The 7609-nt window shown below is 40.2% G+C and overlaps 1 pseudogene; it reads left to right on the top strand.

Moving 5' to 3' along the window:
- Nucleotides 1–1420: 1420 nt before the first annotated feature.
- On the top strand, nt 1421–3628 carry LOC149025747 (endoplasmin homolog; annotated as a pseudogene).
- The last annotated feature ends 3981 nt before the right edge of the window (nt 3629–7609 follow it).

The raw sequence follows: 7609 nt of genomic DNA, 5'->3' as shown, positions 1-7609 counted from the left end.
TCAAGATACAAACTTCATTTTTACTAGCTTTTGTGAGGATAGGTGCTTGTTGATGGCAATAGTGAAGGATGGGATCCCCACTTTTGCTTCCAAGACTATAAGTCCTTTCTGGTGATGGTTGTAAATTAAGTAAATTTACAGACAGGAAACCTAAGAGTTTTCCTTTTTCACTCATATATGTAAACATACCTTCCATATATATATTTTTTCTTATTAATTCTCTATTAACATTTGGAGCAATATTCTTAGCATTTTCAAACAATTCTAGCCACAACCTAGCTTGAGTCAAAAGTATCATCTTGGCGGAACAGTAAGCCTAAATTACAGCCTTAGTTCAATTCTGGTACAATTCCATATTTGGAAATAATGGAATAATAGAAATTCATGACAAATAAAGATAAGACATTCTGCAATTGTAGTGACATCTCTTTGATCATACCTTAGTTCAAGATCTCAATTGGGATCAAAATAACCAAGAGAATAACTCAGCCTATACAGGAAACTTTTAGGATCCATCATCCTTATTCTAGGCCAAAGCTGAATGGGAACGGTTGCTCTGTTGATTATCTTGGCGGAAATGTAGGATGCAGTGTCATATTTTGTCAGTCAATTGGGATTCCCCTATGCATGTAGGTGCCTTTATTTTCCAAATTTGAATAATTTTAGTAGTTAGCATTGTGGTTAGTATTAGTATTCATGTATATATTGTGGGAGCGAGTGAAGGGGTACTTCAGGGTTGTGGTTGTATGTGGATTTTATGGAGAAGTTATAACTTACAGGTACTTGCATTAGATAGGCTTTGTAATATACTAGACCATGGGAAAAAGGTAAGCCTGTTTAATATTTAGCAAATGAAAAGAGTGGTATGAGTTAAATCCCTGATTATTCCTTGAAGACTAACTTGAGAGTTGTTGCTTAACTTCCTAAGGTTTAGTTCTGATTTTAAGCCCTCTCATGCTTTTCTTGAAGTTCCATGCCAAGAGATTTCTAGAGGACTTCTCCAAGGGTTTTTTGAGGGAGAAGTTTCACTGTAGTCTTCCCTATTCATTATAAAAAAAAGTGAGTCTCCACTTTTACACTATTTTATTGGATTTCTAGCAAAATTGCTTTCCCTCCATTTTTACATCATAATCAACTGTTCTTCATTACTTCTTATTGTTTTGGAACTCTTGAGAACGTATGATCCCCAGTCTTCATGCGCCGTTTCAATAGTTTTCTTTTGTCACTGTTTTGACCAACTTGAAAGTGTGTCATCCCACCTCTCTAGATGATTGTCTCACACTCCATCCTCTTTGTTTTCATTGGGTGAATTCATGTCATAAAAGTTCTAATTTCATTCACCGAGAAGTTCTATTGGGACATTGAAAAAGAAATTAGCTTCAAATATTGAAATGATTAATTTTCTTCCTTGCACATAGCGATGTCAAAGGTGAGGACTAAAGTCAATTCGGATTTCAAGTGGCTGCTGAAAACTATACCGAAGGCGGCCCCCCCCCCCTTCGATCAGCTAATTTTATTGTATTTTCTGGTTTAGGAATGCTCAACTGTTTATCTATTCATTCTTTATATCCTTAACATGTCATCTTCAGAATATACATTTCCATTAAGTAGTTTTGTTAAACCTGTTGTTTTGTTATGCAGTTCTATTATAATATTCTCCACAAAAGAAAATTCCGATCCCTTGAGGAGGTACTGGACTTCATGGATACAGGAACAGTTAGAAAACGGCAATGCAAACCAAAACAAGCATCACCAAGTGCAAAAGCAAGTTCAGGTGCAGAGGTGAGTTTTATGTATCAACTACAAGCTTTTGTGAGTTTGAAATATAGCTTTCTTAACCATTTTAAACTCTGGATTTATTAGTACCGGGATTAATAATATTCTGATCTTGGTGCTGACAGACTGATCATATTGAGGAAGTCAATCCGCTAGCCATATGTTTATGTAAGTATTAGGAGACTAACTCCTGTGAAGACTTCATATTTAAATTAAGTTGTGAAAAAGTTATTCTTGAGTGGTTAAGGTTATATATTATAACCATATGCGCAAGCAAAAGAAGTTGATGTGGAGGTTTCTGCAGATGAAGATGAGTCTAATGACAAAGAGGAAACAGCTGAAACTAGCTTTTCAGAGGAAACAACATATGAGTGGGAGCTTTTAAATGAATTGAAGGCTATTTGGCTTCGAAATTCAAAGGAGGTTACAGACGAAGAGTACACACAATTCTACCACTCTCTTGCAGAGGACTTCGGTGAAGAGAAACCCTTGGCATGGACCCACTTTACTGCTGAAGGTAACGTGGAGTTCAAGGCTCTGCTGTTTGTTCCTCCAAAGGCTCCTGACCATGATGTGTATGAAAGCTACCGTAACTCCATCAAAGCCGACTTGAAGTTGTTTGTTAGACGTGTTTTCATCTCAGATGAATTTGACGAACTTCTTCCCAAGTACCTGAGCTTTTTGAAGGGTCTTGTTGATTCTGATACCTTGCCACTCAATGTATCACGAGAAATGCTTCAACAGCACAGCAGTCTCAAGATTATCAAGAAGAAACTTACTCGCAAAGCTCTAGACATGATCAGTAAGATTGCTGACGAGGATCCTGATGAGGCTAATGATAATGACAAGAAAGAAGCTGAAAAAGCAGATGACAATGATGAGAAGAAAGGTCAATATGCTAAGTTCTGGAATGAGTTTGGAAAGTCCATAAAGCTTGGTATCATTGAGGATGCCACCAATAGAAACCGTCTTTCAAAGCTACTCAGATTTGAAAGTACAAAGTCTGGTGGCAAGCTGACATCTCTAGATCAATACATCTCAAGAATGAAGTCTGGACAGAAGGATATCTTTTACATAACAGGAACCAGTAAGGAACAATTGGAGAAATTACCATTCCTTGAGAGGCATGCAAAGAAAAACTTTGAGGTTATCTTCTTCACTGATCCTGTAGATGAATACCTAATGCAATACTTGATGGACTATGAAGACATGAAATTCCTGAATGTGTCCAAGGAAGGACTGAAGCTTGTGAAGGAATCAAAAGATAAGGAGCTTAAGGAGTCATTCAAAGAGCTCACAAAATGGTGGAAGGGTGCTCTTACCAGTGAAAATGTTGATGATGTGATGATAAGCAACCGTCTCGAGAACACTCCATGTGTGGTGGTGATATCCAAGTATGGGTGGAACGCAAGCATGGAAAAACTTATGCAATCACAGATTCTATCTGACGCTAGCAAGCAAGCATATATGCGCGGCAAAAGGGTTCTTGAGATTAACCCCAGGCACCCAATCATCAATGTGCTTCGGGAGAGGGTTGTCAAGGATCCTGAAGATGCCAATGTAAAGCAGACAGCGCGTCTTATATACCAGACAGCCCTTATGGAGACTGGCTTCATCATCGATGATCCCAAGGATTTTGCTTCCAGTATCTACAGCTCAGTGACGTCTAGTTTGAACATCAGTCCAGATGCTACGGTGGAAGAGGAAGATGATGTAGATCAGGCAGAGGCTGAACCTGAGGAAGCTACTTCCAAGGGTAATCAGGGCTGAAGCAACCAAGGATGATGCAGAATCAGAATCGTCAGCCAAGGATGAGTCATGGGGTGGTGCCCTTCTTATTGAGTTTTTCTGACAGCCTAGCTTCTCTAGGAAACAACCGTTTTGTGGAGAAAGATCATGGTGACGAAGAGCAAGGAAAAGGTAATGCTGAGCCAGATAAGAATGAAAAGGAAATTGCTTCAATTTGATGGCCATATTCTGATTACTCAATGGATTGTAACTAAACATGTTAGTAGTGGGACACTATTTATATGAGTTATCATAAGACCTCAAGGATTGGATCTTTGATGAGGTGAATTTAGTAATTAAAGATTTATAATTTTAAGTATTGAACCTTTATTGTTATCAAGTGATGGTCTACCTTATATGGTCTCAGCCAGGTCTGGAATCATTCGCTCTTACCGGTGAACCTATCCTATCAATGTGTAGATTAAGGTTCGATCCATGGGTGCAAGTGTCTGATCCTGTCCTGAGCCAAAACAAGGTCAGGGCTCAAACTTCTGGCCCTGAGGGCAGGTCAAGGCCTTTATGGCTTGAAGACAATCAGAGTGAAAGACAACCTGCGATATTCAAGAGTGGCATAGACAGCCTCCCTAAGAGCTTCAAGCTCCATTACAGTTGCTGAAAAACCAAAACAAAAAGATATTTTTGCCCAAATAAACTGGCCCATAGGGCTCCAAATAATGCGGCTTCTACCCGCCTTTTGTGAAAAGCTATCCTAAGATGCATCCGAGAAGACTTTGAAGCTGGTTTGAGGAGGACTGACTTTCTCATCCAAAACATTTGCAAAGTCTGAGTACATGAGCTACACCACAACCGACTCTTGATTGCTTGCATTTTCCTAAAGCCATATTCACTTAATAACCCGTGCATCCAATTAATAGAGCGAGTAAGGGAGACATTTTTTCCATTGAATAACATTCCATTTCGGTCATTCCATATAATCCAACACAAGATATTACAAATAGTATAAACAATATCACCTTGATTGCATCCATTGAAATTGCAATCTAAGAAATCTAATCAATCATGCATGCTACTTCCTAAAAATTCAGATGTATCAATCCTTAGCGGGGAGGCCCTCCAGCACGCTTTTGCATGGTCACAGTGAAATAAAACATGCATTACACTTTCTACCTGTGATGTACATAATAAGCACATAGGTGTCAAGCTACTATTTCTTTCAAATAAGGCTTGTTGGGTAGCTATTCCCTTATGCACAACTTTCCACATGAAGTTTTTAATTTTGGGTGAAGGTTTAATTTCCCAAATTCAACCCTAGTTTACACTTGAGGATGAAGAGTTTGAATTACTCATATCAGTGATGGTATTTTGAATACTATGATATGTTATTTTTACTTGAAATATACCATTTTGTGAAATAACCAACACCCAATGGTCCTCTTTATCCAATGTCATAATTGGGATTGTTAGTATAGCCTTCTTTTCCTCTTGATTAAAGAGTAAGTCTAATAGAGTGATTTTCCAGGTTCTATTTGACCAATCAATAAATTCATTGACAAGTAATGGGCCAGGAAGATGTGGGGGTCTCACCGAATAATGTGAATTAATGTGTGGAATCCAAGGGTAACTATAGATCCTCATTGATAAACCATTTCCAATGCTCCTTAATAGCCCCCTTTTTAATTAATACATCACTTCCCGCTATGATGCTTTTCCAATGCCAAGAGGCCTTTTTTGGAATATGTCCTTCAAGGAAAGGGGAATCCTTAAAATATTTTCCCCTCATAGTTCTTGCCCATAATGTACTTGATTGGGTTAATAATCGTCATCCCTATTTGGCCAATAATGTTTTGTTAAAAGAAAGGAGATCACGAAATCCCATTCCCTCTCAATTCTTTGAAACGCACATAGTTTCTTAGTTGATCCAATTTATTCCTGAATTTCCTTTGTTTTTCCACAAAAAATATTGAATTTTCCTGTAGAATTTGTTGCTCATGTCTTTTGGCACCAAAAAATTAGACATTGTGAAAGTGGGAATTGCAGTTGCTATTGCTTTTATTAGAATTTCTTTTCCAGCTTGTGAAAGCAATTTTTCCTTCCATCCTTCCAGTTTTGATTTCAGCCTCTCATATAAAAAAGAAAATACTTGGGATTTTGACTTCCCAATACTTGAGGGAAGGCCTAATATATTAGATGAGAGTCAACTTCCTTAATGTTGAAAGATTGGACAATCTGACTTCTACTCTGATCGAGAACCCCTTTACTGAAGAGAATTGAAGATTTTGAGTGATTTATGTGTGATATGGAGAAAATATGATCGAACCGGGTTCATACCGGGTTCGACCCTTGACCCCGGTCAAGACAGAGGGAATCGACTCGATCCCGAGCTAACCGGATCCAGAAGATGGCTTGCTGAGGAAGAAAACTTATTCAGCTACAAGCACGCCCTAATTCAACTTATGAATTAGGTTAATTACCCTAATGATGGCAGACTCAAATTGACGGCTGCGGCTAATCATTATCGAAGGGATAATCATCGCATAACCTAAAGGTTATCGCAGGAGTCCTCTACTAGTCCAAACTAGTAGAAGTCTATCGCTCAACGGATCTAACTGTTAAGATCCAACGACTACCCGAAGAAGGCTCAAGTGCATCCAACGAAGGAGATTCGAAGATACACTCTATATAAACCTCACTGCCATACGAGGTGAGGGACACAGACTAAGACTCAGACTCAGATTCAGATACATACTGGTAGACATAAACTATCAGAGGCTTACGATCTAGATCACCTTTCCCAGTTCTTTATTCCTTAGCTCTGTGCTTCTAGCAGAGCCGTTTGTGATTAAGTTCATCAACTGACTTAGCCTTCGGAGGTGGACTCCCGACCCCCGCGGTCGGGCCACATCTGACGCTTTCGTTTTGCAGGTCATCACGAGGAGATCTAAGGGCTAAGAAGATTTTGGATGCATCAATGTGTTATTCAGAAGCTTCTTCATATTCCTTCTGAATTTTTTTAATGAGCTCTACTTTTTCAATTTTTGCTGGTGCAAAAAGCATGCAATCATCTGCAAAGAACAAATGATTAATTTATGGGGCAGATCTAGCCACCTTGAGACCAAGGAACCTTGGAATCCAAGATAAAGGAGACAATAGTCTTGATAAAACATATTGGCAAAGTATAAGGATGTAGAGACTCAAGGGGCATCTCTGTCTAAGTCTTCAAGAAGGAGTGAGCATGTGTGTTAATTGGCCTTCGGAGGTGGACTCCCGACCCCCGCGGTCGGGCCACATCTGACGCTTTCGTTTTGCAGGTCATCACGAGGAGATCTAAGGGCTGAGCAGATTTTGGACGCATCATTTGGCGTCGTCTGTGGGAAAGACTTGTAAAGCCATGGTGACTAGATCGGCAGCAGCCGCTGCACAGCGCGATTCCGGTGTTCAGATCCCTGGAGTGAATAATCCAGATGTTCCCCAGGGAAGCCAAATTCCTATCGAAGTAGATGGTGGTCAGGGAGGACATAATCCTCCTGATACATTCCAAGATCAATTGAATCAAGTAAAGATTCAACTCTTGGAGGTGAGCCAAGCACTCCGCATGCTCACCAGACGAGTGGTGTTACCGCAAGAGCCTGACCATCGCGATCCAGAGAGGCGCGCGTTACCACATGATCAACCGCGTGATCAAAGATTGGCTAAAGACCGGAATATCGGTTAGAACTTTCATGAAGGTGACCAAGGACCTAGGAGAATTGACGATCAACCTAGGCGGGACGATCGGTTCGACAGACCGCAGGAAAGTACAACCGATTCTAATACAAGGTTGGACACAGGGGTGAGAACTCACTCACCAATTGTCAGAAGAACCGGTCCCGATGATCGAGCAGTTCGCGACGAGCGGAATGTTCGGGAAGGACGGGCTGTTCGTGATGATCGAATAGCACGTGATGATCGTGTTAATCGAGGTCGTGGTCATATCGCTGAAGATCACCCGACCCAGATTGGTCAGGAATTGGCCAACATCAATCAGAAGTTAGGGCAGTTGGCTCAAGGCAGGATGACTGAGGATATTTACTCAGTCATTCGGAAG

Source organism: Hakea prostrata, chromosome 2 (genome assembly GCF_041222555.1).
Source record: "Hakea prostrata isolate BN-2017 chromosome 2, UWA_Hpros_2, whole genome shotgun sequence".
In the NCBI taxonomy this organism is placed as follows: domain Eukaryota; kingdom Viridiplantae; phylum Streptophyta; class Magnoliopsida; order Proteales; family Proteaceae; genus Hakea; species Hakea prostrata.
This window is presented reverse-complemented; position numbering and strand designations above follow the sequence as displayed.